Source organism: Heterodontus francisci, chromosome 1 (assembly GCF_036365525.1).
Source record: "Heterodontus francisci isolate sHetFra1 chromosome 1, sHetFra1.hap1, whole genome shotgun sequence".
Taxonomy (NCBI): Eukaryota; Metazoa; Chordata; class Chondrichthyes; order Heterodontiformes; family Heterodontidae; genus Heterodontus; species Heterodontus francisci.
In genome coordinates, this window is record NC_090371.1 from 172,410,530 (window position 1) to 172,427,122 (window position 16,593).

Below are 16,593 nucleotides of genomic sequence, written 5' to 3' on the forward strand. Positions count from 1 at the left end.
TGATTAAGAATGATGTGCGCGTCCAGTTTTAATGCTTAATAATGATGTTGTCGCTCAGGTGAAATAATTATAAAGGACGTGGGTAGATCATTATAAATGGTTATTAAGAATTTGGTCATTCAGTGCAAATGAATATTAAGAACGTGCTCATTCCTTGTAAATGCTTATTAAGTATGCTTTCGTTCAGTGCAAATGAAGATTAGTAATGTGAGTAGATCAGTGTAAATGACTAAGACGTATGTGGCCATTCAGTGTAAGTGATCAATAATGATGTGTGCAGATCAGTGTAACTGGAGAGTAAGGATGTGCGCAGATCGGTGCAAATGGTTATGAAGAATGTGGTAATTCAGTGTAAATGTTTCTTGAGGATGTGGTTATTCAGTGTAAATGTAGATGAAGAATGTGAGCAGTTCAGTATAAATGAAGATGAAGAAAGTGGCCATCAGTGTAAATAATTATGCAGGATCTGGGTAGATCAGTGGAAAGACTTACTGAGGATGTAATCGTGCAGTGTAAATGCTTATTAAGGATGTAAGTAGATGATGGTAAATGAAAATGAAGGAAGTGGTCATTCAGTGTAAAGAAATATGAAGAATGTGAGCAGATCAGTGTCAATGATTATGAAGGATGTGGTCATGCAGCGTAAATGGTTCTTAACGATGTGGACACCCTGTGTAAATGACATGTAAAGGACACGGTCAAGCAGTGTAAATGCTTATTAAGCATGTGGTCATTCACTGCAAATGGTTATCAAGGATGAGGTCATTCACTCGAAATGCTTCTTAAGGAACTGCTGAGCTTTTGAGTATGGCCAGGCATTGGTGGTTCAGTGGTAGAATTCTCGCTTGCTATGTGGGAGGCCTGGGTTCGATTCCTAGTCATTGCAGAGTTGGTGTTTATCTTGGCGAGTGTGTGTGGTGTTGGGCTCTTGCTTGATGGAAAGAAAGCAGTGGTTGAGGCCAAAATAATTATGCAAGCAGCTGCAGTGGATGAGTTAATTTCTGGTGCAAGGTTGGACAGGATTGCTTTGTGTCTGTGGGACTTTCGAGGAGGAACAGGTGACTTGATCCTCAGAGGCCTGTAAAGGGTGGAGATGGAAATTATGTTGACCTTTGTTGGGGAATCGAAGCCCTTGCTTTCTGATTTAAATAACGGGTCGCCCATTTAAGGCATAGATGAGGAGAAATCTTTTCTCTCACAGGGTCCTGAGTCTTTGGAACTCTCTTCCTCAAAAGGCAGTGCAAGCAGAGTCACAAACTATTTTTAAGGCAGAGGGCTGCTAGATTCTTGAAAAGCAAGGGGGTGAAAGATTATGGGGGTAGGAGGGAATGTGGAGTCGAGGTTACAATCAGATCAGCCATGATCTTATTGAATGGCGCAACAAACTCGTGGGGCCGAGTGCGCTACTCCTGCTCCTAATTCGCATATTGCTATGTTAGTCAGGATGTAGGTAGATCAGTGTAAATGAGTAAGACGTATGTGGCCATTCAGTGTAACTGATTAAGAATGATGTGCGCGTCCAGTTTTAATGCTTAATAATGATGTTGTCGCTCAGGTTAAATAATTATAGAGGACGTGGGTAGATCATTATAAATGGTTATTAAGAATGTGGTCATTCAGTGCAAATGAATATTAAGAACGTGCTCATTCCTTGTAAATGCTTATTAAGTATGCTTTCGTTCAGTGCAAATGAAGATTAGTAATGTGAGTAGATCAGTGTAAATGACTAAGACGTATGTGGCCATTCAGTGTAAGTGATCAATAATGATGTGTGCAGATCAGTGTAACTGGAGAGTAAGGATGTGCGCAGATCGGTGCAAATGGTTATGAAGAATGTGGTAATTCAGTGTAAATGTTTCTTGAGGATGTGGTTATTCAGTGTAAATGTAGATGAAGAATGTGAGCAGTTCAGTATAAATGAAGATGAAGAAAGTGGCCATCAGTGTAAATAATTATGCAGGATCTGGGTAGATCAGTGGAAAGACTTATTGAGGATGTAATCGTGCAGTGTAAATGCTTATTAAGGATGTAAGTAGATGATGGTAAATGAAAATGAAGGAAGTGGTCATTCAGTGTAAAGAAATATGAAGAATGTGAGCAGATCAGTGTCAATGATTATGAAGGATGTGGTCATGCAGCGTAAATGGTTCTTATCGATGTGGACACCCTGTGTAAATGACATGTAAAGGACACGGTCAAGCAGTGTAAATGCTTATTAAGCATGTGGTCATTCACTGCAAATGGTTATCAAGGATGAGGTCATTCACTCTAAATGCTTCTTAAGGAACTGCTGAGCTTTTGAGTATGGCCAGGCATTGGTGGTTCAGTGGTAGAATTCTCGCTTGCCATGTGGGAGGCCTGGGTTCGATTCCCAGTCAATGCAGAGTTTGTGTTTGTCTTGGCGAGAGTGTGTGTGGTGTTCGGCTCTTGCTTGATGGAAGGAAGGCAGTGGTTGAGGTCAAAATAATTATGCAAGCAGCTGCAGTGGATGAGTTAATTTCTGGTGCAAGGTTGGACAGGATTGCTTTGTGTCTGTGGGACTTTCGAGGAGGAACAGGTGACTTGATCCTCAGAGGCCTGTAAAGGGTGGAGATGGAAATTATGTTGACTTTTGTTGGGGAATCGAAACCCTTGCTTTCTGATTTAAATAACGGGTCGCCCATTTAAGGCATAGATGAGGAGAAATCTTTTCTCTCACAGGGTCCTGAGTCTTTGGAACTCTCTTCCTCAAAAGGCAGTGCAAGCTGAGTCACAAACTATTTTTAAGGCAGAGGGTTGCTAGATTCTTGAAAAGCAAGGGGGTGAAAGATTATGGGGGTAGGAGGGAATGTGCAGTCGAGGTTACAATCAGATCAGCCATGATGTTATTGAATGGCGCAACAGACTCGTGGGGCCGAGTGCGCTGCTCCTGCTCCTAATTCGCATATTGCTATGTTAGTAAGGATGTAGGTAGATCAGTGTAAATGAGTAAGACGTATGTGGCCATTCAGTGTAACTGATTAAGAATGATGTGCGCGTCCAGTTTTAATGCTTAATAATGATGTTGTCGCTCAGGTTAAATAATTATAAAGGACGTGGGTAGATCATTAAAAATGGTTATTAAGAATTTGGTCATTCAGTGCAAATGAATATTAAGAACGTGCTCATTCCTTGTAAATGCTTATTAAGTATGCTTTCGTTCAGTGCAAATGAAGATTAGTAATGTGAGTAGATCAGTGTAAATGACTAAGACGTATGTGGCCATTCAGTGTAAGTGATCAATAATGATGTGTGCAGATCAGTGTAACTGGAGAGTAAGGATGTGCGCAGATCGGTGCAAATGGTTATGAAGAATGTGGTAATTCAGTGTAAATGTTTCTTGAGGATGTGGTTATTCAGTGTAAATGTAGATGAAGAATGTGAGCAGTTCAGTATAAATGAAGATGAAGAAAGTGGCCATCAGTGTAAATAATTATGCAGGATCTGGGTAGATCAGTGGAAAGACTTATTGAGGATGTAATCGTACAGTGTAAATGCTTATTAAGGATGTAAGTAGATGATGGTAAATGAAAATGAAGGAAGAGGTCATTCAGTGTAAAGAAATATGAAGAATGTGAGCAGATCAGTGTCAATGATTATGAAGGATGTGGTCATGCAGCGTAAATGGTTCTTATCGATGTGGACACCCTGTGTAAATGACATGTAAAGGACACGGTCAAGCAGTGTAAATGCTTATTAAGCATGTGGTCATTCACTGCAAATGGTTATCAAGGATGAGGTCATTCACTCTAAATGCTTCTTAAGGAACTGCTGAGCTTTTAAGTATGGCCAGGCATTGGTGGTTCAGTGGTAGAATTCTTGCTTGCCATGTGGGAGGCCTGGGTTCGATTCCCAGTCAATGCAGAGTTTGTGTTTGTCTTGGCGAGAGTGTGTGTGGTGTTGGGCTCTTGCTTGATGGAAGGAAGGCAGTGGTTGAGGTCATAATAATTATGCAAGGAGCTGCAGTGGATGAGTTAATTTCTGGTGCAAGGTTGGACAGGATTGCTTTGTGTCTGTGGGACTTTCGAGGAGGAACAGGTGACTTGATCCTCAGAGGCCTGTAAAGGGTGGAGATGGAAATTATGTTGACCTTTGTTGGGGAATCGAAGCCCTTGCTTTCTGATTTAAATAACGGGTCGCCCATTTAAGGCATAGATGAGGAGAAATCTTTTCTCTCACAGGGTCCTGAGTCTTTGGAACTCTCTTCCTCAAAAGGCAGTGCAAGCAGAGTCACAAACTATTTTTAAGGCAGAGGGTTGCTAGATTCTTGAAAAGCAAGGGGGTGAAAGATTATGGGGGTTGGAGGGAATGTGGAGTCGAGGTTACAATCAGATCAGCCATGATCTTATTGAATGGCACAACAGACTCGTGGGGCCGAGTGCGCTGCTCCTGCTCCTAATTCGCATATTGCTATGTTAGTAAGGATGTAGGTAGATCAGTGTAAATGAGTAAGACGTATGTGGCCATTCAGTGTAACTGATTAAGAATGATGTGCGCGTCCAGTTTAAATGCTTAATAATGATGTTGTCGCTCAGGTTAAATAATTATAAAGGACGTGGGTAGATCATGAGAAATGGTTATTAAGAATTTGGTCATTCAGTGCAAATGAATATTAAGAATGTGCTCATTCCTTGTAAATGCTTATTAAGTATGCTTTCGTTCAGTGCAAATGAAGATTAGTAATGTGAGTAGATCAGTGTAAATGACTAAGACGTATGTGGCCATTCAGTGTAAGTGATCAATAATGATGTGTGCAGATCAGTGTAACTGGAGAGTAAGGATGTGCGCAGATCGGTGCAAATGGTTATGAAGAATGTGGTAATTCAGTGTAAATGTTTCTTGAGGATGTGGTTATTCAGTGTAAATGTAGATGAAGAATGTGAGCAGTTCAGTAGAAATGAAGATGAAGAAAGTGGTCATCAGTGTAAATAATTATGCAGGATCTGGGTAGATCAGTGGAAAGACTTATTGAGGATGTAATCGTGCAGTGTAAATGCTTATTAAGGATGTAAGTAGATGATGGTAAATGAAAATGAAGGAAGTGGTCATTCAGTGTAAAGAAATATGAAGAATGTGAGCAGATCAGTGTCAATGATTATGAAGGATGTGGTCATGCAGCGTAAATGGTTCTTAACGATGTGGACACCCTGTGTAAATGACATGTAAAGGACACGGTCAAGCAGTGTAAATGCTTATTAAGCATGTGGTCATTCACTGCAAATGGTTATCAAGGATGAGGTCATTCACTCTAAATGCTTCTTAAGGAACTGCTGAGCTTTTAAGTATGGCCAGGCATTGGTGGTTCAGTGGTAGAATTCTCGCTTGCCATGTGGGAGGCCTGGGTTCGATTCCCAGTCAATGCAGAGTTGGTGTTTGTCTTGGCGAGAGTGTGTGTGGTGTTGGGCTCTTGCTTGATGGAAGGAAGGCAGTGGTTGAGGCCAAAATAATTATGCAAGCAGCTGCAGTGGATGAGTTAATTTCTGGTGCAAGGTTGGACAGGATTGCTTTGTGTCTGTGGGACTTTCCAGGAGGAACAGGTGACTTGATCCTCAGAGGCCTGTTAAGGGTGGAGATGGAAATTATGTTGACCTTTGTTGGGGAATCGAAGCCCTTGCTTTCTGATTTAAATAACGGGTCGCCCATTTAAGGCATAGATGAGGAGAAATCTTTTCTCTCACAGGGTCCTGAGTCTTTGGAACTCTCTTCCTCAAAAGGCAGTGCAAGCTGAGTCACAAACTATTTTTAAGGCAGAGGGTTGCTAGATTCTTGAAAAGCAAGGGGGTGAAAGATTATGGGGGTAGGAGGGAATGTGGAGTCGAGGTTACAATCAGATCAGCCATGATCTTATTGAATGGCGCAACAGACTCGTGGGGCCGAGTGCGCTGCTCCTGCTCCTAATTCGCATATTGCTATGTTAGTAAGGATGTAGGTAGATCAGTGTAAATGAGTAAGACGTATGTGGCCATTCAGTGTAACTGATTAAGAATGATGTGCGCGTCCAGTTTTAATGCTTAATAATGATGTTGTCGCTCAGGTTAAATAATTATAAAGGACGTGGGTAGATCATTAAAAATGGTTATTAAGAATTTGGTCATTCAGTGCAAATGAATATTAAGAACGTGCTCATTCCTTGTAAATGCTTATTAAGTATGCTTTCGTTCAGTGCAAATGAAGATTAGTAATGTGAGTAGATCAGTGTAAATGACTAAGACGTATGTGGCCATTCAGTGTAAGTGATCAATAATGATGTGTGCAGATCAGTGTAACTGGAGAGTAAGGATGTGCGCAGATCGGTGCAAATGGTTATGAAGAATGTGGTAATTCAGTGTAAATGTTTCTTGAGGATGTGGTTATTCAGTGTAAATGTAGATGAAGAATGTGAGCAGTTCAGTATAAATGAAGATGAAGAAAGTGGCCATCAGTGTAAATAATTATGCAGGATCTGGGTAGATCAGTGGAAAGACTTATTGAGGATGTAATCGTACAGTGTAAATGCTTATTAAGGATGTAAGTAGATGATGGTAAATGAAAATGAAGGAAGAGGTCATTCAGTGTAAAGAAATATGAAGAATGTGAGCAGATCAGTGTCAATGATTATGAAGGATGTGGTCATGCAGCGTAAATGGTTCTTATCGATGTGGACACCCTGTGTAAATGACATGTAAAGGACACGGTCAAGCAGTGTAAATGCTTATTAAGCATGTGGTCATTCACTGCAAATGGTTATCAAGGATGAGGTCATTCACTCTAAATGCTTCTTAAGGAACTGCTGAGCTTTTAAGTATGGCCAGGCATTGGTGGTTCAGTGGTAGAATTCTTGCTTGCCATGTGGGAGGCCTGGGTTCGATTCCCAGTCAATGCAGAGTTTGTGTTTGTCTTGGCGAGAGTGTGTGTGGTGTTGGGCTCTTGCTTGATGGAAGGAAGGCAGTGGTTGAGGTCATAATAATTATGCAAGGAGCTGCAGTGGATGAGTTAATTTCTGGTGCAAGGTTGGACAGGATTGCTTTGTGTCTGTGGGACTTTCGAGGAGGAACAGGTGACTTGATCCTCAGAGGCCTGTAAAGGGTGGAGATGGAAATTATGTTGACCTTTGTTGGGGAATCGAAGCCCTTGCTTTCTGATTTAAATAACGGGTCGCCCATTTAAGGCATAGATGAGGAGAAATCTTTTCTCTCACAGGGTCCTGAGTCTTTGGAACTCTCTTCCTCAAAAGGCAGTGCAAGCAGAGTCACAAACTATTTTTAAGGCAGAGGGTTGCTAGATTCTTGAAAAGCAAGGGGGTGAAAGATTATGGGGGTTGGAGGGAATGTGGAGTCGAGGTTACAATCAGATCAGCCATGATCTTATTGAATGGCACAACAGACTCGTGGGGCCGAGTGCGCTGCTCCTGCTCCTAATTCGCATATTGCTATGTTAGTAAGGATGTAGGTAGATCAGTGTAAATGAGTAAGACGTATGTGGCCATTCAGTGTAACTGATTAAGAATGATGTGCGCGTCCAGTTTAAATGCTTAATAATGATGTTGTCGCTCAGGTTAAATAATTATAAAGGACGTGGGTAGATCATGAGAAATGGTTATTAAGAATTTGGTCATTCAGTGCAAATGAATATTAAGAATGTGCTCATTCCTTGTAAATGCTTATTAAGTATGCTTTCGTTCAGTGCAAATGAAGATTAGTAATGTGAGTAGATCAGTGTAAATGACTAAGACGTATGTGGCCATTCAGTGTAAGTGATCAATAATGATGTGTGCAGATCAGTGTAACTGGAGAGTAAGGATGTGCGCAGATCGGTGCAAATGGTTATGAAGAATGTGGTAATTCAGTGTAAATGTTTCTTGAGGATGTGGTTATTCAGTGTAAATGTAGATGAAGAATGTGAGCAGTTCAGTAGAAATGAAGATGAAGAAAGTGGTCATCAGTGTAAATAATTATGCAGGATCTGGGTAGATCAGTGGAAAGACTTATTGAGGATGTAATCGTGCAGTGTAAATGCTTATTAAGGATGTAAGTAGATGATGGTAAATGAAAATGAAGGAAGTGGTCATTCAGTGTAAAGAAATATGAAGAATGTGAGCAGATCAGTGTCAATGATTATGAAGGATGTGGTCATGCAGCGTAAATGGTTCTTAACGATGTGGACACCCTGTGTAAATGACATGTAAAGGACACGGTCAAGCAGTGTAAATGCTTATTAAGCATGTGGTCATTCACTGCAAATGGTTATCAAGGATGAGGTCATTCACTCTAAATGCTTCTTAAGGAACTGCTGAGCTTTTAAGTATGGCCAGGCATTGGTGGTTCAGTGGTAGAATTCTCGCTTGCCATGTGGGAGGCCTGGGTTCGATTCCCAGTCAATGCAGAGTTGGTGTTTGTCTTGGCGAGAGTGTGTGTGGTGTTGGGCTCTTGCTTGATGGAAGGAAGGCAGTGGTTGAGGCCAAAATAATTATGCAAGCAGCTGCAGTGGATGAGTTAATTTCTGGTGCAAGGTTGGACAGGATTGCTTTGTGTCTGTGGGACTTTCCAGGAGGAACAGGTGACTTGATCCTCAGAGGCCTGTTAAGGGTGGAGATGGAAATTATGTTGACCTTTGTTGGGGAATCGAAGCCCTTGCTTTCTGATTTAAATAACGGGTCGCCCATTTAAGGCATAGATGAGGAGAAATCTTTTCTCTCACAGGGTCCTGAGTCTTTGGAACTCTCTTCCTCAAAAGGCAGTGCAAGCTGAGTCACAAACTATTTTTAAGGCAGAGGGTTGCTAGATTCTTGAAAAGCAAGGGGGTGAAAGATTATGGGGGTAGGAGGGAATGTGGAGTCGAGGTTACAATCAGATCAGCCATGATCTTATTGAATGGCGCAACAGACTCGTGGGGCCGAGTGCGCTACTCCTGCTCCTAATTCGCATATTGCTATGTTAGTAAGGATGTAGTTAGATCAGTGTAAATGAGTAAGACGTATGTGGCCATTCAGTGTAACTGATTAAGAATGATGTGCGCGTCCAGTTTTAATGCTTAATAATGATGTTGTCGCTCAGGTTAAATAATTATAAAGGACGTGGGTAGATCATTATAAATGGTTATTAAGAATGTGGTCATTCAGTGCAAATGAATATTAAGAACGTGCTCATTCCTTGTAAATGCTTATTAAGTATGCTTTCGTTCAGTGCAAATGAAGATTAGTAATGTGAGTAGATCAGTGTAAATGACTAAGACGTATGTGGCCATTCAGTGTAAGTGATCAATAATGATGTGTGCAGATCAGTGTAACTGGAGAGTAAGGATGTGCGCAGATCGGTGCAAATGGTTATGAAGAATGTGGTAATTCAGTGTAAATGTTTCTTGAGGATGTGGTTATTCAGTGTAAATGTAGATGAAGAATGTGAGCAGTTCAGTAGAAATGAAGATGAAGAAAGTGGTCATCAGTGTAAATAATTATGCAGGATCTGGGTAGATCAGTGGAAAGACTTATTGAGGATGTAATCGTGCAGTGTAAATGCTTATTAAGGATGTAAGTAGATGATGGTAAATGAAAATGAAGGAAGTGGTCATTCAGTGTAAAGAAATATGAAGAATGTGAGCAGATCAGTGTCAATGATTATGAAGGATGTGGTCATGCAGCGTAAATGGTTCTTAACGATGTGGACACCCTGTGTAAATGACATGTAAAGGACACGGTCAAGCAGTGTAAATGCTTATTAAGCATGTGGTCATTCACTGCAAATGGTTATCAAGGATGAGGTCATTCACTCTAAATGCTTCTTAAGGAACTGCTGAGCTTTTAAGTATGGCCGGGCATTGGTGGTTCAGTGGTAGAATTCTCGCTTGCCATGTGGGAGGCCTGGGTTTGATTCCCAGTCAATGCAGAGTTGGTGTTTGTCTTGGCGAGAGTGTGTCTGGTGTTGGGCTCTTGCTTGATGGAAGGAAGGCAGTGGTTGAGGCCAAAATAATTATGCAAGCAGCTGCAGTGGATGAGTTAATTTCTGGTGCTCGGTTGGACAAGTTTGCTTTGTGTCTGTGGGACTTTCGAGGAGGAACAGGTGACTTGATCCTCAGAGGCCTGTTAAGGGTGGAGATGGAAATTATGTTGACCTTTGTTGGGGAATCGAAGCCCTTGCTTTCTGATTTAAATAACGGGTCGCCCATTTAAGGCATAGATGAGGAGAAATCTTTTCTCTCACAGGGTCCTGAGTCTTTGGAACTCTCTTCCTCAAAAGGCAGTGCAAGCTGAGTCACAAACTATTTTTAAGGCAGAGGGTTGCTAGATTCTTGAAAAGCAAGGGGGTGAAAGATTATGGGGGTAGGAGGGAATGTGGAGTCGAGGTTACAATCAGATCAGCCATGATCTTATTGAATGGCGCAACAGACTCGTGGGGCCGAGTGCACTACTCCTGCTCCTAATTCGCATATTGCTATGTTAGTAAGGATGTAGTTAGATCAGTGTAAATGAGTAAGACGTATGTGGCCATTCAGTGTAACTGATTAAGAATGATGTGCGCGTCCAGTTTTAATGCTTAATAATGATGTTGTCGCTCAGGTTAAATAATTATAAAGGACGTGGGTAGATCATTATAAATGGTTATTAAGAATGTGGTCATTCAGTGCAAATGAATATTAAGAACGTGCTCATTCCTTGTAAATGCTTATTAAGTATGCTTTCGTTCAGTGCAAATGAAGATTAGTAATGTGAGTAGATCAGTGTAAATGACTAAGACGTATGTGGCCATTCAGTGTAAGTGATCAATAATGATGTATGCAGATCAGTGTAACTGGAGAGTAAGGATGTACGCAGATCGGTGCAAATGGTTATGAAGAATGTGGTAATTCAGTGTAAATGTTTCTTGAGGATGTGGTTATTCAGTGTAAATGTAGATGAAGAATGTGAGCAGTTCAGTAGAAATGAAGATGAAGAAAGTGGTCATCAGTGTAAATAATTATGCAGGATCTGGGTAGATCAGTGGAAAGACTTATTGAGGATGTAATCGTGCAGTGTAAATGCTTACTAAGGATGTAAGTAGATGATGGTAAATGAAAATGAAGGAAGTGGTCATTCAGTGTAAAGAAATATGAAGAATGTGAGCAGATCAGTGTCAATGATTATGAAGGATGTGGTCATGCAGCGTAAATGGTTCTTAACGATGTGGACACCCTGTGTAAATGACATGTAAAGGACACGGTCAAGCAGTGTAAATGCTTATTAAGCATGTGGTCATTCACTGCAAATGGTTATCAAGGATGAGGTCATTCACTCTAAATGCTTCTTAAGGAACTGCTGAGCTTTTAAGTATGGCCGGGCATTGGTGGTTCAGTGGTAGAATTCTTGCTTGCCATGTGGGAGGCCTGGGTTTGATTCCCAGTCAATGCAGAGTTGGTGTTTGTCTTGGCGAGAGTGTGTGTGGTGTTGGGCTCTTGCTTGATGGAAAGAAGGCAGTGGTTGAGGCCAAAATAATTATGCAAGCAGCTGCAGTGGATGAGTTAATTTCTGGTGCAAGGTTGGACAGGATTGCTTTGTGTCTGTGGGACTTTCCAGGAGGAACAGGTGACTTGATCCTCAGAGGCCTGTAAAGGGTGGAGATGGAAATTATGTTGACCTTTGTTGGGGAATCGAAGCCCTTGCTTTCTGATTTAAATAACGGGTCGCCCATTTAAGGCATAGATGAGGAGAAATCTTTTCTCTCACAGGGTCCTGGGTCTTTGGAACTCTCTTCCTCAAAAGGCAGTGCAAGCAGAGTCACAAACTATTTTTAAGGCAGAGGGTTGCTAGATTCTTGAAAAGCAAGGGGGTGAAAGATTATGGGGGTAGGAGGGAATGTGGAGTCGAGGTTACAATCAGATCAGCCATGATCTTATTGAATGGCGCAACAGACTCGTGGGGCCGAGTGCGCTACTCCTGCTCCTAATTCGCATATTGCTATGTTAGTAAGGATGTAGGTAGATCAGTGTAAATGAGTAAGACGTATGTGGCCATTCAGTGTAACTGATTAAGAATGATGTGCGCGTCCAGTTTTAATGTTTAATAATGATGTTGTCGCTCAGGTTAAATAATTATAAAGGACGTGGGTAAATCATTATAAATTGTTATTAAGAATTTGGTCATTCAGTGCAAATGAATATTAAGAACGTGCTCATTCCTTGTAAATGCTTATTAAGTATGCTTTCGTTCAGTGCAAATGAAGATGAGTAATGTGAGTAGATCAGTGTAAATGACTAAGACGTATGTGGCCATTCAGTGTAAGTGATCAATAATGATGTGTGCAGATCAGTGTAACTGGAGAGTAAGGATGTGCGCAGATCGGTGCAAATGGTTATGAAGAATGTGGTAATTCAGTGTAAATGTTTCTTGAGGATGTGGTTATTCAGTGTAAATGTAGATGAAGAATGTGAGCAGTTCAGTATAAATGAAGATGAAGAAAGTGGCCATCAGTGTAAATAATTATGCAGGATCTGGGTAGATCAGTGGAAAGACTTATTGAGGATGTAATCGTGCAGTGTAAATGCTTATTAAGGATGTAAGTAGATGATGGTAAATGAAAATGAAGGAAGTGGTCATTCAGTGTAAAGAAATATGAAGAATGTGAGCAGATCAGTGTCAATGATTATGAAGGATGTGGTCATGCAGCGTAAATGGTTCTTAACGATGTGGACACCCTGTGTAAATGACATGTAAAGGACACGGTCAAGCAGTGTAAATGCTTATTAAGCATGTGGTCATTCACTGCAAATGGTTATCAAGGATGAGGTCATTCACTCTAAATGCTTCTTAAGGAACTGCTGAGCTTTTAAGTATGGCCAGGCTTTGGTGGTTCAGTGGTAGAATTCTCGCTTGCCATGTGGGAGGCCTGGGTTCGATTCCCAGTCAATGCAGAGTTGGTGTTTGTCTTGGCGAGAGTGTGTGTGGTGTTGGGCTCTTGCTTGATAGAAGGAAGGCAGTGGTTGAGGCCAAAATAATTATGCAAGCAGCTGCAGTGGATGAGTTAATTTCTGGTGCAAGGTTGGACAGGATTGCTTTGTGTCTGTGGGACTTTCGAGGAGGAACAGGTGACTTGATCCACAGAGGCCTGTTAAGGGTGGAGATGGAAATTATGTTGACCTTTGTTGGGGAATCGAAGCCCTTGCTTTCTGATTTAAATAACGGGTCGCCCATTTAAGGCATAGATGAGGAGAAATCTTTTCTCTCACAGGGTCCTGAGTCTTTGGAACTCTCTTCCTCAAAAGGCAGTGCAAGCTGAGTCACAAACTATTTTTAAGGCAGAGGGTTGCTAGATTCTTGAAAAGCAAGGGGGTGAAAGATTATGGGGGTAGGAGGGAATGTGGAGTCGAGGTTACAATCAGATCAGCCATGATCTTATTGAATGGCGCAACAGACTCGTGGGGCCGAGTGCGCTACTCCTGCTCCTAATTCGCATATTGCTATGTTAGTAAGGATGTAGGTAGATCAGTGTAAATGAGTAAGACGTATGTGGCCATTCAGTGTAACTGATTAAGAATGATGTGCGCGTCCAGTTTTAATGCTTAATAATGATGTTGTCGCTCAGGTTAAATAATTATAAAGGACGTGGGTAGATCATGATAAATGGTTATTAAGAATTTGGTCATTCAGTGCAAATGAATATTAAGAACGTGCTCATTCCTTGTAAATGCTTATTAAGTATGCTTTCGTTCAGTGCAAATGAAGATTAGTAATGTGAGTAGATCAGTGTAAATGACTAAGACGTATGTGGCCATTCAGTGTAAGTGATCAATAATGATGTGTGCAGATCAGTGTAACTGGAGAGTAAGGATGTGCGCAGATCGGTGCAAATGGTTATGAAGAATGTGGTAATTCAGTGTAAATGTTTCTTGAGGATGTGGTTATTCAGTGTAAATGTAGATGAAGAATGTGAGCAGTTCAGTAGAAATGATGATGAAGAAAGTGGCCATCAGTGTAAATAATTATGCAGGATCTGGGTAGATCAGTGGAAAGACTTATTGAGGATGTAATCGTGCAGTGTAAATGCTTATTAAGGATGTAAGTAGATGATGGTAAATGAAAATGAAGGAAGTGGTCATTCAGTGTAAAGAAATATGAAGAATGTGAGCAGATCAGTGTCAATGATTATGAAGGATGTGGTCATGCAGCGTAAATGGTTCTTAACGATGTGGACACCCTGTGTAAATGACATGTAAAGGACACGGTCAATCAGTGTAAATGCTTATTAAGCATGTGGTCATTCACTGCAAATGGTTATCAAGGATGAGGTCATTCACTCTAAATGCTTCTTAAGGAACTGCTGAGGTTTTACATATGGCCAGGCATTGGTGGTTCAGTGGTAGAATTCTCGCTTGCCATGTGGGAGGCCTGGGTTTGATTCCCAGTCAATGCAGAGTTGGTGTTTGTCTTGGCGAGAGTGTGTGTGGTGTTGGGCTCTTGCTTGATGGAAAGAAGGCAGTGGTTGAGGCCAAAATAATTATGCAAGCAGCTGCAGTGGATGAGTTAATTTCTGGTGCAAGGTTGGACAAGATTGCTTTGTGTCTGTGGGACTTTCCAGGAGGAACAGGTGACTTGATCCTCAGAGGCCTGTAAAGGGTGGAGATGGAAATTATGTTGACCTTTGTTGGGGAATCGAAGCCCTTGCTTTCTGATTTAAATAACGGGTCGCCCATTTAAGGCATAGATGAGGAGAAATCTTTTCTCTCACAGGGTCCTGGGTCTTTGGAACTCTCTTCCTCAAAAGGCAGTGCAAGCAGAGTCACAAACTATTTTTAAGGCAGAGGGTTGCTAGATTCTTGAAAAGCAAGGGGGTGAAAGATTATGGGGGTAGGAGGGAATGTGGAGTCGAGGTTACAATCAGATCAGCCATGATCTTATTGAATGGCGTAACAGACTCGTGGGGCCGAGTGCGCTACTCCTGCTCCTAATTCGCATATTGCTATGTTAGTAAGGATGTAGGTAGATCAGTGTAAATGAGTAAGACGTATGTGGCCATTCAGTGTAACTGATTAAGAATGATGTGCGCGTCCAGTTTTAATGTTTAATAATGATGTTGTCGCTCAGGTTAAATAATTATAAAGGACGTGGGTAAATCATTATAAATTGTTATTAAGAATTTGGTCATTCAGTGCAAATGAATATTAAGAACGTGCTCATTCCTTGTAAATGCTTATTAAGTATGCTTTCGTTCAGTGCAAATGAAGATGAGTAATGTGAGTAGATCAGTGTAAATGACTAAGACGTATGTGGCCATTCAGTGTAAGTGATCAATAATGATGTGTGCAGATCAGTGTAACTGGAGAGTAAGGATGTGCGCAGATCGGTGCAAATGGTTATGAAGAATGTGGTAATTCAGTGTAAATGTTTCTTGAGGATGTGGTTATTCAGTGTAAATGTAGATGAAGAATGTGAGCAGTTCAGTATAAATGAAGATGAAGAAAGTGGCCATCAGTGTAAATAATTATGCAGGATCTGGGTAGATCAGTGGAAAGACTTATTGAGGATGTAATCGTGCAGTGTAAATGCTTATTAAGGATGTAAGTAGATGATGGTAAATGAAAATGAAGGAAGTGGTCATTCAGTGTAAAGAAATATGAAGAATGTGAGCAGATCAGTGTCAATGATTATGAAGGATGTGGTCATGCAGCGTAAATGGTTCTTAACGATGTGGACACCCTGTGTAAATGACATGTAAAGGACACGGTCAAGCAGTGTAAATGCTTATTAAGCATGTGGTCATTCACTGCAAATGGTTCTCAAGGATGAGGTCATTCACTCTAAATGCTTCTTAAGGAACTGCTGAGCTTTTAAGTATGGCCAGGCTTTGGTGGTTCAGTGGTAGAATTCTCGCTTGCCATGTGGGAGGCCTGGGTTCGATTCCCAGTCAATGCAGAGTTGGTGTTTGTCTTGGCGAGAGTGTGTGTGGTGTTGGGCTCTTGCTTGATAGAAGGAAGGCAGTGGTTGAGGCCAAAATAATTATGCAAGCAGCTGCAGTGGATGAGTTAATTTCTGGTGCAAGGTTGGACAGGATTGCTTTGTGTCTGTGGGACTTTCGAGGAGGAACAGGTGACTTGATCCTCAGAGGCCTGTGAAGGGTGGAGATGGAAATTATGTTGACCTTTGTTGGGGAATCGAAGCCCTTGCTTTCTGATTTAAATAACGGGTCGCCCATTTAAGGCATAGATGAGGAGAAATCTTTTCTCTCACAGGGTCCTGAGTCTTTGGAACTCTCTTCCTCAAAAGGCAGTGCAAGCTGAGTCACAAACTATTTTTAAGGCAGAGGGTTGCTAGATTCTTGAAAAGCAAGGGGGTGAAAGATTATGGGGGTAGGAGGGAATGTGGAGTCGAGGTTACAATCAGATCAGCCATGATCTTATTGAATGGCGCAACAGACTCGTGGGGCCGAGTGCGCTACTCCTGCTCCTAATTCGCATATTGCTATGTTAGTAAGGATGTAGTTAGATCAGTGTAAATGAGTAAGACGTATGTGGCCATTCAGTGTAACTGATTAAGAATGATGTGCGCGTCCAGTTTTAATGCTTAATAATGATGTTGTCGCTCAGGTTAAATAATTATAAAGGACGTGGGTAGATCATTATAAATGGTTATTA

The 16,593-nt window shown here is 41.3% G+C and overlaps 11 non-coding genes across 11 annotated transcripts; all 11 read left to right on the forward strand.

Moving 5' to 3' along the window:
- The first annotated feature begins 815 nt into the window (after positions 1-815).
- trnas-gcu (transfer RNA serine (anticodon GCU)) lies at positions 816-886 on the forward strand. Its single transcript has one exon. It is a non-coding gene; the product is annotated as a tRNA-Ser (tRNA).
- Positions 887-2,312: 1,426 nt separating this feature from the next.
- trnag-gcc (transfer RNA glycine (anticodon GCC)) lies at positions 2,313-2,383 on the forward strand. The gene has a single exon. It is a non-coding gene; the product is annotated as a tRNA-Gly (tRNA).
- A 1,428-nt stretch (positions 2,384-3,811) lies between these two features.
- trnag-gcc (transfer RNA glycine (anticodon GCC)) lies at positions 3,812-3,882 on the forward strand. The gene has a single exon. It is a non-coding gene; the product is annotated as a tRNA-Gly (tRNA).
- A 1,428-nt stretch (positions 3,883-5,310) lies between these two features.
- trnag-gcc (transfer RNA glycine (anticodon GCC)) lies at positions 5,311-5,381 on the forward strand. Its single transcript has one exon. It is a non-coding gene; the product is annotated as a tRNA-Gly (tRNA).
- Positions 5,382-6,809: 1,428 nt separating this feature from the next.
- Positions 6,810-6,880, forward strand: trnag-gcc (transfer RNA glycine (anticodon GCC)). Its single transcript has one exon. It is a non-coding gene; the product is annotated as a tRNA-Gly (tRNA).
- Positions 6,881-8,308: 1,428 nt separating this feature from the next.
- trnag-gcc (transfer RNA glycine (anticodon GCC)) lies at positions 8,309-8,379 on the forward strand. Its single transcript has one exon. It is a non-coding gene; the product is annotated as a tRNA-Gly (tRNA).
- Positions 8,380-9,807: 1,428 nt separating this feature from the next.
- Positions 9,808-9,878, forward strand: trnag-gcc (transfer RNA glycine (anticodon GCC)). Its single transcript has one exon. It is a non-coding gene; the product is annotated as a tRNA-Gly (tRNA).
- A 1,428-nt stretch (positions 9,879-11,306) lies between these two features.
- On the forward strand, positions 11,307-11,377 carry trnag-gcc (transfer RNA glycine (anticodon GCC)). The gene has a single exon. It is a non-coding gene; the product is annotated as a tRNA-Gly (tRNA).
- Positions 11,378-12,805: 1,428 nt separating this feature from the next.
- On the forward strand, positions 12,806-12,876 carry trnag-gcc (transfer RNA glycine (anticodon GCC)). Its single transcript has one exon. It is a non-coding gene; the product is annotated as a tRNA-Gly (tRNA).
- Positions 12,877-14,304: 1,428 nt separating this feature from the next.
- trnag-gcc (transfer RNA glycine (anticodon GCC)) lies at positions 14,305-14,375 on the forward strand. Its single transcript has one exon. It is a non-coding gene; the product is annotated as a tRNA-Gly (tRNA).
- A 1,428-nt stretch (positions 14,376-15,803) lies between these two features.
- Positions 15,804-15,874, forward strand: trnag-gcc (transfer RNA glycine (anticodon GCC)). Its single transcript has one exon. It is a non-coding gene; the product is annotated as a tRNA-Gly (tRNA).
- Positions 15,875-16,593: the final 719 nt, after the last annotated feature.